The 18,487-nt window shown below is 40.5% G+C and overlaps 1 protein-coding gene across 1 annotated transcript in view; it reads right to left on the bottom strand.

The window, feature by feature from the left end:
• Positions 1–10,787, bottom strand: part of CERS3 (ceramide synthase 3) — a 141,776-nt gene extending 130,989 nt beyond the window's left edge. The window contains exons 1-2 of the mRNA XM_082386845.1: positions 9,920–10,787; positions 609–9,599 (exon numbers count right to left, since the gene is read on the bottom strand). The gene's annotated coding sequence lies outside the window, so the exon portion shown is untranslated. The remainder of the gene's footprint in view (positions 1–608; positions 9,600–9,919) is intronic.
• Between the last annotated feature and the right edge of the window lie 7,700 nt (positions 10,788–18,487).

The raw sequence follows: 18,487 nt of genomic DNA, 5'->3' as shown, positions 1-18,487 counted from the left end.
TGGCAGTTTTAGAATTAATCAGCTAATGTCTTCTGGACATGACATTGAGACTATCTCCCTTAAGACAGAACCAGCTTAGAAAACCTTGTTACTGTGAGATGAGCAAATTCTGCCTTGTTCCAAATTTAAGATGTTCTGAAATGGCTTTTGCTATGCTGCCTGGAGATCCTCAGTGACCCTTTGCATTTCAGCTTGAGTCAAGGCTTTCCAAATAAACCAAGCTATGCCGATTGAGCGTTCAGCCGCATGTGATTTCACTCTCTGAACAATTCTTCCTGTTCCTTCAATGAATCAGTTTAAACTTGCCAAAGAGCAAGTAATACAAGTTAGAAGTAGAAGTTTGAATTCAACATTTACTCTCCACTACTAAAGACTTCTGAAGTAAAACTCATCAAGCAAATGGCTTCAAAACTCTCTTTTCTGTATCTCTCCCACAATCAGGCCAAAGACAAACATTTTCATCATTTCTCTCTCACTCTCTCTCTCTCTCTCTCTCTCTCTCACACACACACACACACACACACACACACACACACACACACACAGCCAAGGCCAACTTGGTTTTGAAGGTTCTCAAATAGTAACAACATCCACAAGATGGTGCCTACCTTTCTGAAACCTCAGTCCACAAAGATGCCCCTTGGTTGTGAAGAAAGACAGAGCCAGACTCTCAGTGCTCCAGCCAGCTTTGTTCTCATCAGAGAGCAACACACCTCAGCTCTGTGTAAGCTCTGAAATTCTTTCAGAGACCCACCCTCTAAAGTTGCAGGTCAAGATTTCTGACTGAGGGCAGTGAGTGACGTGAGGCACAGCTACTGGGTGGCACCTTCAGATTCTTCCTGATGCAATGTTGTTTCCTGTTTGACCACTTGGAGAGGAGAAAACTGGAATTCAGTGGGACACCGAGTCACAAATGTATCAACTGCTTCATCATCATTGCATTTCAGTGCACACAGTCATTAGTCAACTACTGAACAGGACAGTCTTGCTGTTTGTATTAAAAGGAAGGGGTTTGTGTGGCGGAAAGAGACCTGAAACACTGCTGACAGCCCTGCACTATCCTCCGAGCTGGTCTGACAGCTGTAGTACTCTCCAGAAGCCTGGAACACAGGCAGGGCTTTTTGCTAACTAAATCACCACCACTACCACCAGCACTGCACCACAAAACTCATTACCAAGGAGCATCAGTCTCAGAAATGCAACTTTTCCACCTGTTTCCTAGCAATTGAAAAAAAAATCCCTTTTTTGAACCATAAAATGACCAAAAAAAGAAAAAAAATCAGATCATCTTTTCTTTTTAGAATAGTTGGATGCAATTCGCTTTGTTTTTATTTGTGTCTCAAAGAACAATCATCACAGACAAGGAAAGACAAACCTATTAGTAGCACAATATAAATGTTGTTTGTCTGCTTGAGGCACTTCAATTTTAAAGGCAAGTGTCCCTCATTTTATAGTGTTTATTTGAGATGTTGCACCTTTTGGGGTCATTTTCACTTTCTCTTGCCTGAAGATGAAACTACTGCAGGCATGGATTATTTAAAGGTGCTTTGACAAGTAAGAAAACTTCAACAAGTTTATTCCTGTCCTTCTTATAAGCCAAACCTTGCCTCCCAGGAGGTCTGGGCAGGAGGTGCTGCCTCCTCTGAATGCCTGATTCGAAGCTCTTCTCATTGGCTGACTTCAACTGCTGAAAGACAGCTTTTTTCTTCTATCAGCTTAATAGCTGAGAGCAAATTAAAAGCTGACTAGAGGCAGAGAAGGGGAAATGCCAGTTTCAAGTTCTTTGAAACTCCATAGTTTCTCAAATTTCTCTAATGAATTTAGTTCAAAGAAGGAAGACTGGTCAAGGCCCTTTCACTCAACACTTGCTCACTCAATTCTCCTAGGCTGTTTTTCTCTTCCCAGACTTTCTTTTTTCTATTAAGGTGGTCATAAAATTTAAAGCTCATCTGGCAGGTGGTGAACTTCCAGCAGAGTGGGCACTAAATGCACAGATTGTGGTTCAGACCCTCATCAGATCTTGCCAGGAGACTATGAAGAATTACCTCACACTATCCATTTCTAGACTATCATCTTCTAACTGCCACCAGACTTATTGTAATAGGGAAGAACAAATCTTGTTTCTTTTTCTTTAAACCTTGTATTCTATTGCTTTGGCTACAAGTTAAGAATGCTGCCTATAGCCTGAAATATACAGGATAGCTCATTCACAAGGCTCTGACCTTTAAAGATATAACACTTTTCCATTCACATGGAGATGAAAAGTTGCAAAACAGAGAATAACATTTGTCTTGTTGCAAGTTTATAGGAACATTGTGACTGGACCTCTGCAAGAACAAAGGATTCTGGTACCAAGAAATTGCAGCAACCAAACGCACCCCCTCGCCTTTTAGTATAAAAGAAGCTTGAATTCTAACTCAGGGAAGATGGTTCTTTGGGACACTAGTCCACTATTTTCTTGGTCTGCTGGCTTTCTGAATAAAGTTGCTACTCCTCACCCCAACAACTCATTTCTCAGTTTATTGGCCTGTTGTACAGTAAGCAGTACGAGCTTGGACTTAGTAACATTATCTTCCCAATTAAGTTTTTTTTTTTTTTATCATGTCTCTTTCCCCTGCTGATAAAGCTCTGCCAGCCACCTTTTCCTATAGGTCTCCTTAGCAGAGGAGATAGCTACTCCTCCAGAATCTTCTCTTGTCCCTCCCACTAACTCCCAGGCAAAGCAAACAGGCAGCTTCCATGCCCTTCCATTGACTGCTCTCTGCCCTCTCTGAGTGATGAAAGTCTGACTCCCCTGCCAAGTCCTGCAGCTTTCAGCCCTCCCTGTTCTGTGTTTATACCTATATTACAATGCTCACTCTACTATTACAACTTAGCTGGTTTTGTATCTGCTTCCCCACTACACTGGGAATCCCTCTGGGACATGCCTTATACATCCTTATATTCCTGGAGCTTAGCACAGTGCTGATCTGTTCAATACTTGTCAACAGTTAACACTTGTCAACAGTTAAATTGTGGGCATCAAACACTCAATTTCGCTCTGCAGATATCTGGGGAAGAGGATATTCCTGAACTCTACTCTGGATGCCCTTTCTCAGAATTAAACAAGCCAAAAGAGTATTGTAGGACCACATTTTTTGTTTGTCAATTGTATAACTAAATACATGTCATCTACTGATGAGATACAATGTTCAAATCAAATATGAAGTATTTATACATAGCTCAATAGCTTCTCTATCATTAAAAGAATTTCACATCTGCTGTATTTTTTGAGTCAAGGTCAAGGTGTAGTTCCTCCTTCTTTAGAGACAGATGAAAAACCTATGCAACAGGGGACAGCTAGAGGGATGGAAGTGAGGAATTTGAGTTTCAACAGCTAGAGGGATGGAAGTGAGGAATTCTGGAGGTTTGCTAGTTGTGACCTGGGGGAGCTGTGAATTGGGGGAACTCCCAGACATGTAAGCCTCATGTCTGGGAGTTCCTCTGAGGAAGATAAATAAATATAAACATGGTTCTTTCCAGAACTCCTAAGGTAAAGCTTTTCTTTTTCTCTTTTTTTTTTTCTCTCTTTCTCACTTGTGCTTCATGATAAATGTATCAGTTCATTGCTAACAGAAAACAGAGAACCTGAAGGAAGCATGATAGAGCAAGATGCATATGTGGGTGTCACTTCTAGGCAATACTTAACTGTTTCATTTTATGAGAAAACTTTAGGAGTTAAGATATTGAATCAGTTTTATATATTTGAATCTCCATTATAGATATTAAATCATTTATTAAAATCTTAATGATCATTGCATTTTAAAAAGTGAATATTACCTCTGACAATTAAATGTAGGCAATTAAGCCTGATAAGAGTGGAGAAGTTTCGAGGGGAGCAATAGGGGGTACATTACAAAACTGATGCGTTTTTACACACAGACCAATCTTGTCACTAACGGTTACTAAAGTAAGAAAGAGCGTGAAGGATATTTCACAGAGTAAAAGAGGGGCGGGGGATAAGAGCAGTGGGGACCCAGGTAAATCCAATCAAGATTCTGGAGGGCTACTTAGGATCTCAGAAGAGGAAAACAGAGGAAGCAGGACACAGGAAAATGGACTGTGGGTCCCAGCAGGAAGCAGACAACTAGACATGGTGCCACAGCTCTGCTAGCAAGGAACAGAGGGTACACAGCTGCATGTGGGGTGGGTATGGAGGAAAGGGAAGTGGGGCAGCTTCTGATATTCTAAGCTGCATGTTGTGTTTGACATTGAACCTTAGTCTAACTTTCCAGAGAAGAAAATACAAGTTTAATAGAACTGATTTGCTTTTCTCCTCAAAGGAGAAAATCCCTTCCAAGAAACATAATGAATACAATTTTGGCCATGTCGATCTTAACCTAACCAGTCCAATTTTCTGAGCTTTTGCTATCAACAAACTCTGTTTTCTTGTAATGTTTCATCTCATCGTTTTCAGATTTTTCAGATGCAAAGGTTTGCTCAGAGATAGAAATGTTAACTCAAAATGCTACCAAACCGTGTATTCTTTAAATAGGTATATGAGAAAACTCCTGTGGGATATAATGAAACAAGGAAATGTCTGCACAAATACCTACGCTGATTGAATATTGACATAAAATAGTCCCCCCGTCTCCATGATTCAATCTCCACAGTAGATTACAGACTGTAGAAACTGAATTGTGTCTCCCTTACCCCACCCACCAGGGTCCACACTTTCCCTGGCCCAGTGTTGCAAGGGTCCCTGACAGGTGATTTGAGAGGCTACTTTGTGAGAAAGTGAGGAAACTGAAGACAGAATCATCAGAACTAAGGGTTCTCCTGCACTCAAGTGCCCTCCCTTTCCCGAAGCTCCATCCTCTCTCCTGCTTTGTTTCCCCTCATCACTCCTCACTATCTCTTACTTATTTGTTTTACTGTCTGTCTCCCTATTAGAATGGCAGCTCCATGAGGACTGGGACTTCCATCTGCCTTGTTCACTGCTGAGTCCTCAGGAGTCCAAATAGTTCTTGGCAGAGTGGACACTCAGTGCTGAGAGAGTACATTCAGTTATCTAGCTATTTACCATCCTCTCTTCCTCTCTACCACAACGGGTAGTTACTTTCTCAAAGGTAATTCACTGGGCTTTTTCAAAATTGAAAGTCGGCATTTGTGTGTCGAGAAGATGGCCAGTTCTACTTTGAGCTTGTTAGGAGAGGGGGAGAGTCTTCCCTTGAAGACTTAAGTCTGTCACATATTGAGCATTTGAAGCAAAGGATCTTCAGAATGCAGCTGGCACATTCTCTGAGAAGGTTGTGGTGTCACGTGCCAGCCAGATCACACATCATCATGTTAGCGGGCTCTCCACAGCTTCGTTTACCACCCCCAGTGATGGCCAGCAGATGGTCTGTGTCTCAGTGATGGGGCAGGCCACATCTCAACTCGCCTCCTGCAGAAAGGTTTTGTTGCTAAGCCCCATTGCCACTTTGTGCTCATTATGTGATCTTATTCTTATTGACTGTGTGACTCCAGACAAGTCATTTAACCTCTCAGTTCCTCAGGTTTCTCAACTGCAAAATGGGGAAGATAACAGCAATACCTTATAGAGTTAAGAAAACAGGAAATTAGTTAATATCCATAAAAGCACTTAGGAGAGTACCTGGCATATAGTAAGCACTCTGTGAATTTTAGCTATGATTATAATAATAATTATTATTAATATATTTAATCTATAGGTTTTATTCCTATGTTTATTCCTAATAGACTTTATTTCTTGCACATAGACTTAGTTTCTCCAATTAAATCTTGAGTATAAGGACTGTATAAAGTTTCCAAGTAGCACCCATTACCATTCTCTGAACAGAGTATTTGTTCATTTGTTATTCAATGAATAAATACTCATTCAGCAAGTATTTATTGGGTTCATACTAGTGCCAGGCACATCACATTATGTCTTTTGAAGGAGCTAAGGATCTCAAGAATAATAATATAGCATGACTGCCCAAACTGACACAGATGCATACTCACACAAATGAGCAGAACTGTTCAATAACCCTATTATACAGAGTGTAGAGGGAAACAGACACATGTGTATGTGTTGCAGGTATATTTATATGCTCTACCCAGGTACAAATTGGGATGATAGAGGAGATGGACTTCAAAATTTATTATTTCATATCCTTTGTGCATGCAAGTGTAAGCCATGGATTTTAAATGAGGAGCTCAGACTACACAGTATGGCATCAGGAATCAGACTGGAGTGGGCAGATAAACTTTTCATCCTCAAAATCATTAATCCCATGATTATCTCAGTCTGTGAAGGCTGGACTTGGTAGCTTTAACATCTACAGTCCCTTTATCCAGCATTGTGCTGGGCATTCCATGTGCTTTATGAGTTGCATCAGCACTAAACATGTAGGAAGGAAGAGGAGGTAGGAAGAAGATGAGTGTTTGAATAAATATCTGGGCCATTGAGACCATGTTATGTGTGACTAGACAGTAAGGAAACAAAATGCCCCTTATCCATCTGGCCATCATTCATTCAACACATTTATTATATAAGCTGCTTGAAACACAAAGATGAACACAAGACCCCTGAGCTCAAGGAGCTTACTGTCTATCTTTTCCCTCCCATTCTCCCTCTTACCCCATACCCTACATGCCATCTGCTGACAAAGAACTGGGAGAAGATGTACTTGGCAACCTGAGACCCCCAAAGATGGGTACCTTTCTTCAGCTTATGAATTTTAGGGAGCAATTTTTTAAAAATCAGGATGGAGTGCTTTATGGAAAACACAAGCTGGACTAAATTTCATGAGATCAGCAACTAAGACTCATTCCCGAGAACAAGAACTCAAACTTCTGCCTCCTTGTTAATAAAAGACTTTGTTACTCCACAGGGCATTAGAAACACAGACAGGCTTGAGGTTGGGAGGGAGCACGTGTGGTTCTGTGACAGCTGAACACACTTGGTCACCCTTTAGTCATTTCCAGACCCTCCTAAAGTGAAGTTCTAGGCCAAAGGCATTTCCCCTCATCAGTTGCTTTTGTGCCACCAAAGCATCCAAAGTGACCAGAACATCCTGGTGTGACTGAAAGTGGTGCTGAGGTTCCAATACTGGGGGGCTGCTTCCTGTCCCTTTCTGGTCCCTGAGGGAGAGCTGCCCTCCTGCTTGCAGCTACCAAGTACTCTCAAAACAGTCTTCAACAAAATGCTTCCTTGCTCCAGAACTTATGGCTTCTTTATGTTGGTTACATGAAATCTAACTTCCATGACTATCTATTTCCTAACCTCTCCTTCAAAATATAATCTCCACCCAGGCTATCCCGCTTTACTCTCCACTGTACCCCAATACCAATCTCCCCTTGGGCTGAGCCACTGCCTATGCTCATGCCCCACCTGTGATCCCTCCTTATCCCAGCCCCACCCATTTCCTCTGGGAAACTTTGCCTCTCAAATCAACCTGAATCAACCTTTCTCTCTCTATTTCCAGTTATTATCCAAATCACACCATTAGCCCCATTTTATGTGCAGCCCCATTTTTTAATAGTACTGCACAAAATCCTCCTGTAACACAACTTGATCAATATGTGCCTTGTCTCCCCTAGGCTGTAAACAGCCCATGAGCCCAGAAACACTACCAGGTTCATAGGAGACCCTCAATAAATATTAGTTAAGGATCTGATAATACTCTTTCCCCCATGTTTTAAGCTATATATACCTTCTGCTGCTGCTCTTCCTCCTTCCATGGTATTTTCATTCCTTCAACAATTATTTATTGAGCACTTCCTATGTGCCTGAAAATAGGAAATCACAGTGAACAAGGCAGCTATGGTCCCTGCTTTCTAGCTACTTAAGAGTCTCAAGCTTTGGCTATGGCTGGAAAAAGCAGGAACATTCCCTGAATGTCCGCAGTCATTTGCTCTCTCTCTGTGGGAGACTATCAACAGATCAGCTGAACTACACAGCAATTGCTGGGGTCTAACACTTTGAAAGAGACTAAAGGGATATGAGCAAAATACCACATACCAAGTTGATTATAAAATGCCCCTCACTGGCTTCTCCTGAGACCTCAAATAAGGAAAAATAATACGCCCTCCCCCTTTTTTAACCTCTTTTGTGTTAGGCTGGTTTTGAATTAGAAATTCAGATGTCACATAACTTGTTTCACTGTTAGGTGCTGTTTGAAAGTGTCCTATAGGACAAGATGACTTCTATTCGCGTATCTCATTTAAAATAGATGCCTTATAATTTCTCTGGACTAAACCTGCCAAATATGTTTCTCTTAAAAGAAACCAGTTTCTCTTAAAAGTTGCTATGCAACTACACAACCTTTCCAGGTATAAAAATTGTTTTACTAAAAACTAATAATATGTATCACCAAATGTTAACATGAATAATTTATAGTGTTCATTCATTCACACATTTATGGAATTCCTATCATAGCAGTTACTACACCAGTAAGCATGGTTAAAATAAAAATATAATAGTTTGCTTGATCATGTTAAACTGTCTGCAAGGCCCATTTGCAAAATAAAATACTAGCCATTTACAATTAAATGTCTGGCCTAAACATCAGAGGATAAATTGTACACTGGGAAATTAGTTTCAACAACTATAGTCCAAACTTATAGTTATTTAAATCCTTAAAATCAAAATTAACCAACTAATCATTCAACAAATAAATACAAATACAAAATATAAAAAATAATTATTACAGTAAGAATTAAGAGCTTTAAATTTTAGTCAAAAATTAAAAAAAAATCTTTTGGGTCTTCCCTGGTGGCGCAGTGGTTAAGGATCCGCCTGCCAATGCAGGGAACTCGGGTTCAAGACCTGGTCTGGGAAGATCCCACATGCCACGGAGCAACTAAGCCCGTGCGCTACAACTACTGAGCCTGCGCTCTAGAGCCCGCGTGCCACAGCTACTGAGCCCGCATGCCACAACTACTGAAGCCCACGCGCCTAGAGTCCGTGCTCCGCAACAAGAGAAGCCACGGCAATGAGAAGCCCGCTCACCGCAACGAAGAGTAGCCCCCGCTGGCCTCAACTAGAGAAAGCCCGTGTGCAGCAACGAAGACTCAACACAGCCAAAAATAAATAAATAAATTTATTTTTTTAAAAAATCTTTTATCAAAGCTGAAAAGAAAAACATCTTTCAATAGCAAAAGCCCTTTGACCTCAGATATGCTTTGCATCAAGTTTTCAGAGAAAGTAACATCATAACTAGAACAGAACAGAAAACTCTCAGACTGTTAAACTTCATCGCTGGCTTTTAGCAAGGACAATGTAAAGCAAAGATCTTCATATGGTCACACATGGTAACAACAAACATAACCTATAAATCATGCATATTTTCACAGTAACAATGATGGCTTGTGGCTTCTATAATCGGCAACCACCAGAGTGTCTGATCTCGTATATTGGAGCAATTCTGCCATTCCATTCCTTACACATCAGCAATGATCTATAATGAATGTGATGGATCAGATATCCAAATACATGCCATGCTAATACCATGTAAAGTAAATATCAAACATGAAGCTAATTAGGGCAGAAATACCATTTGACTCTTTCATAGTTCCAATCTTTGCAAATAATTGTTATCAAGATATGGGCTTCCCTGGTGGCGCAGCGGTTGAGAGTCTGCCTGCCAATGCAGGGGACATGGGTTCGGGCCCTGGTCTGGGAAGATCCCACATGCCACGGAGCAACTGGGCCCGTGAGCCACAATTACTGAGCCTGCGCGTCTGGAGCCTGTGCTCCGCAACAAGAGAGGCCGCGATGGTGAGAGGCCCGCGCACTGCGATGAAGAGTGGCCCCCGCTTGCCGCAACTAGAGAAAGCCCTTGCACAGAAGCGAAGACCCAACACAGCCATAAATAAATAAATAAAAATTTAAAAAAAAGAATATAAAATTAAAAAAAAAAAGATAGATTATTACTACTGCAAGGGTACTTTGTATATACATAACATATTTGTCCTGATCTAAACCTGTAACTTAATTTTTAAAATGTAATTCACAATAAATACATTTTGCATCACAACCTAGTACAAATACACCTATAAATATATATATAACTGAAACCAAAGTTTTGCACAACAATACTTATCCATACTATTTTTGATGTACTCTATTGTCTATTCTAGTCTAATCTTTTAGAAAAATGCTGGTCTGGACTTACTAAATTGGTTTACTGACCTATTAATGGATTATGAGGCACGATTTACAGTGCCCAAACCAACCTAACTGGATCGACTTACCCTTTCTACAACTCCACATACTACTTAGATGTTTCCTCCCCTCATTTCAGCTGATTTAAAAACATTTTCTGATGGGGTAAAAGAAAAATTGGAGTAAGCATCAAATATCGGAGGGTGATTTAGGCCTCCAAACTATGACTATGGGGAATAGGATGGGTGCCTTTTTCATTATTGAGGTGCCAGCACCCAGATCTCATACTGGGTCTAAGCACATACTGGGTCCTTGATAAATTCTGTTGAATTTTTAGAGTAAATAAAAGGGTATTGTTAGAGTTTGTTTAAAGTCACATAGGGATAATAACTTTCACCTGAGAAAAAGCCCACACAGAAAGATGTCCCGGACAGGAGTACAAAGGCCACAGTGGCCTGTGGAATCAAGTCTAGGCCTTCAGTCCACTTCCCGACAGTCTCTGAGGTTCCCTTACTTTGAACTCGGCAGGTATCTGGGCTTGACCTCTACTCACCTGGGTGAGAAGTTGGAGCCAACCCAGCAATTCACAAAAACCCATGAAGGCAAAGACAAAGGCAAAGATGGAAACCTGCTTGGCACTGTAGCCCTGGGACGCGCCTAACCGACTTTGCAAGGCCTGGTAAGCAGGGGCTGCAGCAGGAGGGGAAGAGACTCGGCCCAGGACGCGGCCTCGGCCTGCGTGGGGACAGGTAGCAGGACTCGGCCTCGGCCTGGGCGAGGAAGGGGCCCGGTACACAGCCTGCGTGGGGACAGGGGCACAGCCTCGGCCTGCGTGGGCACAGGGACCCAGACTCGGCCTCGGCCTGCGCAGCGACGTCTCCCGGCGGTGAGGTCGGGCCGCCCGGCGCACACCCGGCCGCAGGGCCCCTGAGCCGCATCGTTCCCACGTACCTGTCTCCTCCTTTGTCCTGAGGTCGAGCCTCCAATCGCTAAGCCGGGCTGGGCGGTCAGCGCAGCGGTGCATCCTGGGACACGGGCCGCTCGAGGCCTGAGGGCGTGGGACCCCTGGGTGGGGCCGAGAGGGAGCCCCAACAGGCCACCACGCTGCACCGTAGTAACAACAGCTTGCTTTTGGTGGCAGGAATTTACCTGGGCCTACACCTCTCGTAATAGGCACACTGACCTCGCAACACAGGCATGTAACGGAGGGGCTAAGTAACTTGCCCAAGCTACACAGCTCGTACATAGCACAGCTGGGGTTTGAATCTGGGTTTTTCGTGAATCCAAACCCAGTTCCCTTGCTACTCAACTACACAACGTTTCTAGGGGGAAAATAACATTGTAACTGGCCTACAGACTGTTCACAATTTGGGAGGTAAGGAGAGGAAGAGGAAACTTCTAGAATAATTACATAAACCCAGGTCTGCAGTGATCTCTCATTACAAGGTTGAATTAACAGAGATAGATCATAAATAGAAGATAGATAAAATGGGGCAATGAAAAAAACCCCTCCAGTAAAAGGGGGAGTATTATTCCTCTGAATATTTTATTAAATATAAACCTATGAAAATCATTTATAGAGAAGATAGTATAGTGTAGTAAGGAAAACAGGCTTTGGAGTCAGACAGCCCTGGGTTTAAACTACAACTCTTCAACTTATTAACTTTGGGATGTGTGACCTTGGGCTTTTTAATAGTCCTTTTAAATGCTACTTTCCTCATGAGTAAAATAAGGGTAATAATTCCTCCTTGCAGGGTGTCCTGAGGATTAAATGAGGGGAAAAAAAGTCTAGAAAGCATTTAGCATAATATCTGGAAAAATTAAGCACTCAGAAAATGACAGCTATTTTTACTATTTGAGCGCACAAAAAATGTAGAAAATTATGTTCTTAATAATGAGCAACTTAATGATTAAGTCCTATTAAGTGGTAAGTCTTAATTAGTTCTTCATGAAATAAAAACAAAAAGGCATCAAGGAGAGCTCAGGATGAGATAAGAAAACAAGGAGTTGGGATGCAGGTAATATATGAATAGAGATGGATGAAAGGAGATTTCAAGGAAGTAGAAAAATAACCATAATTTAACACCTGCTTTGGACGTAATGATGAGCTGAACTGACATTGTAGAAGATCAAATCAGGTATGAAGAAGGAAAGAGTTCAGATATTCCACCAAAACACTCAGAAAAAAGAACAAAGATGAGGGTGTTAAGAGAGGAAAGTAAGCATGGAGATTAGAAAGCAGAAACTCAATTTACAAATGATGATTTAAAAATGAAATGTAAAGAATACTGAAGGAATGGCAAAAGAGAACCTAGAAAACATATCTGGGATGGTATGTAAGACTCATCTTATTCTAGGCAAGAATACTCAAAAGAGAACCATATGTAGTCAGAACCTCAGGAAATTTCTGGATTTCAAGGACAAGAAATTATTTTGGATGCATCCATCAGAAAATCAGTTAACCTAAAAATAATCAAATGAGTCTGGTCTCAGCTTTCTTCTCCAGAAGCTAAGGATAGAAAACAAGAGCAAAATGGCAATGGTTTAAGAAAAGTTGTAACACAAAAACTATTCTCAGACAAGTTGTTATTCAGGTCAACAAAGGAATGGCAACCAAAAGACACTCAGATATATGAGGTCTCAGAAAATATATCCCCCTTCCTAGAAAAATTGCTGAGAGACATACCCTAGACTTCCTTCATGGAAACATTACCCAAGAGGAACCAAAATTGAGATTAGTTCATTGGACACATTGTGAAACAGAGTTAAGACTAAGTAATAAATAAATATAATGGTGATAATAAAATGGAATGTAAAAGGCAAAAGTAAAATTGGGAGAAGCTATATAATGTACAAATTTTGGGGGAGCAGCAATTTGGTTTATGAATTCAGATGAAATTAACAATGGCCAGAAAACTGGAGGGGGCAGGAAAAGTGAAAGTGAACTAAATTTGCATATAATGGAGTCTACACTTATGGCTTCAGTCTTGGCTTTGATGAAAAAGAAATTTTCAAACATTTTTTTTTGAAAGCATAAAAGGTAATGATTTGTATAGTTAAAAAAGTAGGTATGTTTTCCAAATAACTACAAGACATAGTACAAATTACTAACAACCCATCTGCAACCCAAGAGAAAACAAAGGAAATAACAAGAAAGAATAAACTGTAATGGCAAAAATGTAATTTATGACAAGAAAAATCATTTTAAGGTTAAAACTATGTATGCTATACTTCAGTAAAAAGGAACAACTTTTCAACTATTAGAAGAGAACAACTTTTTGATTGTTTATAATATAAAGCCCATTTATTTATTGTCTGCTGCTTGTACATGATCAGACCAAAGGACTCATACCCAAAGGTTTAGATTAAAAGTCACATAATACAGTTGGAGCCTCAAACTCTGGTCTTGGATGGTCCAAAAGCACTTTTCTTGAGATACTACAGTGATTTCTTTTTCATCAGCTGGTCCACAAATCAAATTGCACAGCCCGGGTGTATAACACAGATGGCATAAGAGTTCTAGCATCATATTTTCTACTTATCACTATCCCACATGGCATGCTACTGTGTTTGTGAATCCAGCCTCCCATGGTGGGTATGTCACCACTGACCCATAACACCTGGAATGACATACCTTTGCTGCAGATGGCCCTTTGCCACCCTCCATAAGACTATTAAAGAACAAAATAAACAATACTGTTAACTAACTTTTTATAATGCTGTTAAAAGAAATACTTCTGATGGATCTTGGTTGTTTCTTCTCTCTCCATGCCGATCTAGGAAGTACAGAGTGCTGTTCAAGATCCATTTCCAAATCCCCATCTGGAGGTGTACTGACATACTTTTTTGGCCATACGGACCTTTCAGAGAATCAGGCTGTTTGTGATTACTCCTAAATGTTACTCTGATTTCACTATTAGTTTTTAATAAAACTCATTCGTATAGTGGAAAAGCTGTTGCCAATCAATTTTATTTTCTAGTTCACCACTCATTTTCACTTCCATATAACCATCAAATCATTCATTATACATATTAAAAGTGACACACAAGAGGACATATGCCATATTCAAGCAAAGAATGCTCCATGACACCAAAAATGATTTACTTGTCAACAATCTAGTAAGGGGAATCTTTCCACTTTGTTACAGAAAAAAATAGCAAAATCAGAAAAAAAATTTAAAAGGCAATTTATAGGAAAATTGGCAGTCAAAAATCCAATTCTATTTTACAGTAGTGGGCTATACTACTCTTATGTTTTACAGAAATGAACAAAGTCAGCAATTTAGAAATGGAGAATAAACTTCCTTTCTTAGCAAATAAAATAAAGTTTAGCTGCAGGAAAACCTGTGCTTCCTTATTATAGTTTGTTAAATAACTTAAAAAACAAAGTCATAAGCAATCATAAATGTGCTGCTGGTGTGTTCACTTTGTGGGCCTCAAGGGAGAAATGTGTCTGGCAGGAGGTCTAAAGCACTTTAAAAAAAAACCCCACATGCTATCATGATGCCACAGACAATCCCAATCCCCACTCCTAGACAATATCTTTAATGTAAACCCATGTTTTAAACTCTGCGGCTTTCAATGATTAGGTAGACTCTTGTCTCAAACCAGACTAAAAACACCTGAACTTTTCTCACTGGAAAGGAAATCATACCCTGATCACATTCCATTTCTCATTTCTTCTAAGTATTAGAAAACTGTACTTTCTTTGAAAAAATAGCAAAAGTCCCAAAGAGAAAAAAAACCCACAAGCAATCCAGGGTATATATAAACATGTATTTTACCCAACACAGTAACTGTACTACAGTTTAGTCAATCTTCTCGAAAAGGTTAATGTCAATGGCAAATTTAGAAGGGGATCCCTGTTTTTTCTATATCTTAAAAAATATACTAGTGAGCTGTATAATTAGGAGGGGATACATGGGGTTAACTGTAAAGGCTTTGATCTGCTTTGTTCAGCTCCACTTTCCTTAGAATAATTAGAAAATCTTACAGTTGATTTGCTAGTCTGACCTATAATAATATAGTCAGAAAAGGCATTTTATCAACCACAATTTTCAAATGAGTATTTTAATATAAAGCAAGACAACTCTATATGGTGTCACAAATGACAATTCATAAAAGACCAAGTAAAGTTCAGTATTTAGGTCAAGTTTTTCCAAACCCCTGGGCAGTCCAAGTGGGCTAAATGCAGCATGAGTGGGCCACATGTGCCCTGAGGAGAGGTCAGGAGGCAGGTCAGAATCCCAGCAGGTGCTTGGTGACCTTTGCCTCCGGGGATGGCATTCAAGTCAGTGATGACACAGTCATTTCACAGGTGTCACAACAAATCCCAGTATTCAGATGGCACCGAAAACACAAATAAGTTGAAAATCACTGTCCTTGTGGTTTCTACCTCCTCTCCCTCTCCTCTCTCCAGGTCCAACTAAAGCTGGTTTGTCACAAGTGACCAACAGCTTCCTGATGGTCAAAACGCCCAGCGTCTTCTTCTCAGATACTAAACTCCATATACATTTCCCTTCTCAAAGCCCTACCTGACCTTAATTTCTGCAAAGTATTCCTTGTTCTCTTGCCTCTGTAATTTTTTTCACTCTCCTTCTTCATCCAGACCTCTTTCTCCTCCTCTCTCTAGTCTCAGGGAAATTAGACCTTCTCCTATGATTTTCATAATGCATAGGCAAATGACTCCTATGTTTTGCTCTAATGCTGATATTCTCATTTTCAACACAGGATTTCTCTCTGTCTGCTGGGCATCAACATGTGCTGAAGACAGTGCCCAATCACTCAGGTGAAGATGGAACTCATTTTCCTCCTCGAGACTGTAACGATCTACTCCCCTATTTCCGTGAACAGCAGCAGCTGCATCTCCACCATGCAGGTGCGAGTGAGAAAACAGCTCCTGTCTCAGGCTGATCCTCTCCCTCCTTTGTAAAATTTAGGTGTATTTTTTTTTTCCAGTTATATATTCACACATTGTTGAAAGACTCAGTCTTTCAGTTCTGGAAATTTTTCCTGGATTACTTTAGTACTTTTCCCTCTCTGTTTCCACTTTTCTGTCTAGAACTTCTGCTATTCAGTTATTGAACCTCGTGAACTGTCCTCAAATTTTGTCATTTCTCGTTATTTTCCAATTTTTTTTTTGTCCTGCTCTTATACTTTTTAGAAGATTTCCTCAACTTACTATATTGCTATTGAGTTTTTCATTTCTGCTATTGCATTATTCACTTATAAGAAGTTTGTTTCTCCTCCTGAATATTCTTTTTTTTATGTATTATCTTTTACAACCATTTATCTGAAGATATTACTAGATTAATCTGCTCCTTGCCTAATCTGTCTTGTTTGTTTTGGCCTCTGTCTGTCACGTTAAGAGACTTTCTGCAAATGCCTCGTGATCCTTGGCTGTTCACTCCTATGTAAGAGTTGGGCACATAAATGCCAACTAGAAACTGCCCATGGGTGGTTTGTGACTGTGGGCTTCATAGTTGGGAGACTTGGCCGAGTAATTTCTTTGGGGAACCCCCCCTGACAATGTATCTTTAGATCTTTCCTCTTAAATCTGTGTCAGATTCCACAGAACTCTCTTCTAATTTCCTGGGGGAAAAGGTTAGCGGTGGTGGTGGTTCTCAACATTCAGTATGTGTCTAATTAATCCCATTTCAGTGTGGTAGCCCTGTCCTCAGCTGTGCCTGTTCCTCAGTCCAAAGACCTGCTAAGGATTTGGCTTTCTTGGACTGCTCAGTCAGTGCTTGTGTGTCTCACTGCTCCTTTTCTCATGTCTTAGTGGATCTATGGAGGGAGGGGGCCTGATGCAGGCATTCAGCAAGAAGGCCTTGCTCCCCCTCTTCCATTCCCATTGCCCCTGATGCCAGTGGGACTTCCCCAGGATTCTTTTCAATCTTTCTACTTGTCTGCCTCACCATTATATTGCCATGGTAGTCACTTTCTTCAAACACAAAACCAGTCACTTACTTGAAAACCACACTGGCTCTCCACTGCCTACAAAACAGTCAAAACTCCTTAGCACAGCACACAAGGTCTTGGATGCTCTGACCCCAGCATAGCTTGCCAGCATGACTTCTCTTCATACCACTTACCACACATAGTACAACGTTAGTTTTAATAGTGCACATGTATCACCCTCTGCTTGAAGACAGGCAGTTATGGAGAGAAGGTTGGAACTAGACTGACTAGATCCACTGTCTCGGCTCTGCCACTTTACCTGTTTACCAAGTTAATCTCATCTGCAAAATAGGGATCATAATAGTACCTATTATTGTGAGGATTATCAGAGCATTTGGAACAGCAGCCGGCATATAGGAAGTGTGACTGATATATGCGTTAAAGATTTTAGGTCTCTGCACACCTGTCTGCCCCAGCAGACTATCAAGTCCTTGGAGAGGATCTCTTCTCATTTGCTCAACATTTGTGGTGTGTTTATAATAATGGGGCAGACATGATGCTGTTCACGAGGGACAATGTAAAAAGAGCATGGCAAATGGAGACTGTTGGCAAATTATTAAAACATAATGTGACAAATGCTACAATACAGGAAAGAGCACAGTGAAGAGAACATCAAGCATGTAAGATCTAATGGTTCAAAACAGGTGGAGAAGCCTGCACAGGTCCAACATTTAATATGGGGCTTGACCAAAAAAAAAAAAAAAAGATGGGGCTTGATGAATGAATATGTAAGGCAAAAGGTGGTGCTCCTAAGACAGTGAGTGGGGCGAGAACCACAGGTGTGACTAGAGGAACAGGTTGGGGCCAACTGCACAAGGCCCTGTATAACCTGTTTGAGTCTCTATTTTGTTTCAACCACTGTTTGTCAATTTCACCATCCTAGCACATTGGGAGTGCCATAGACAATTTTGAGGAGTTATAAGTATTTTGTTACTAATAGTTGAAATGCAGCTACTTGGCAATTATTTAAAAAATAAATTAGAACACACTTCCAAATAATGTTGAAGAAACCAGATATAAAAGAACACATACTCTATGATTCCATTTACATAAAAGACAAAACTAGGCAAAATTAATCTATGTTGTCTCAATTTAGGGTATAGTTACCTTTACCGCTGGATAGTGACTGGAAGAGGATCCAAGGGGGACCCCTGAGTGCCAGTAATGTTGTTTCTTGATCTGGATACTGGTTTCACAGGTATGTTGTTTGTGAAAATTCATCAAGTCGTATACATGTATTTTGCTGTATATGTTGTATTTTAAGTTAAAACAATAAATTAGATTCACGACACTTTGTGGTCACTTGGACACACATGCGTTTACTTGAAGAGGTGGAGTTACAGACTGGAAACTCATCGTGCAAATATCACTAGTTTT

Source organism: Balaenoptera borealis (genome assembly GCF_965194805.1).
Source record: "Balaenoptera borealis genome assembly, chromosome: 3".
Taxonomy (NCBI): domain Eukaryota; kingdom Metazoa; phylum Chordata; class Mammalia; order Artiodactyla; family Balaenopteridae; genus Balaenoptera; species Balaenoptera borealis.
This window is presented reverse-complemented; position numbering and strand designations above follow the sequence as displayed.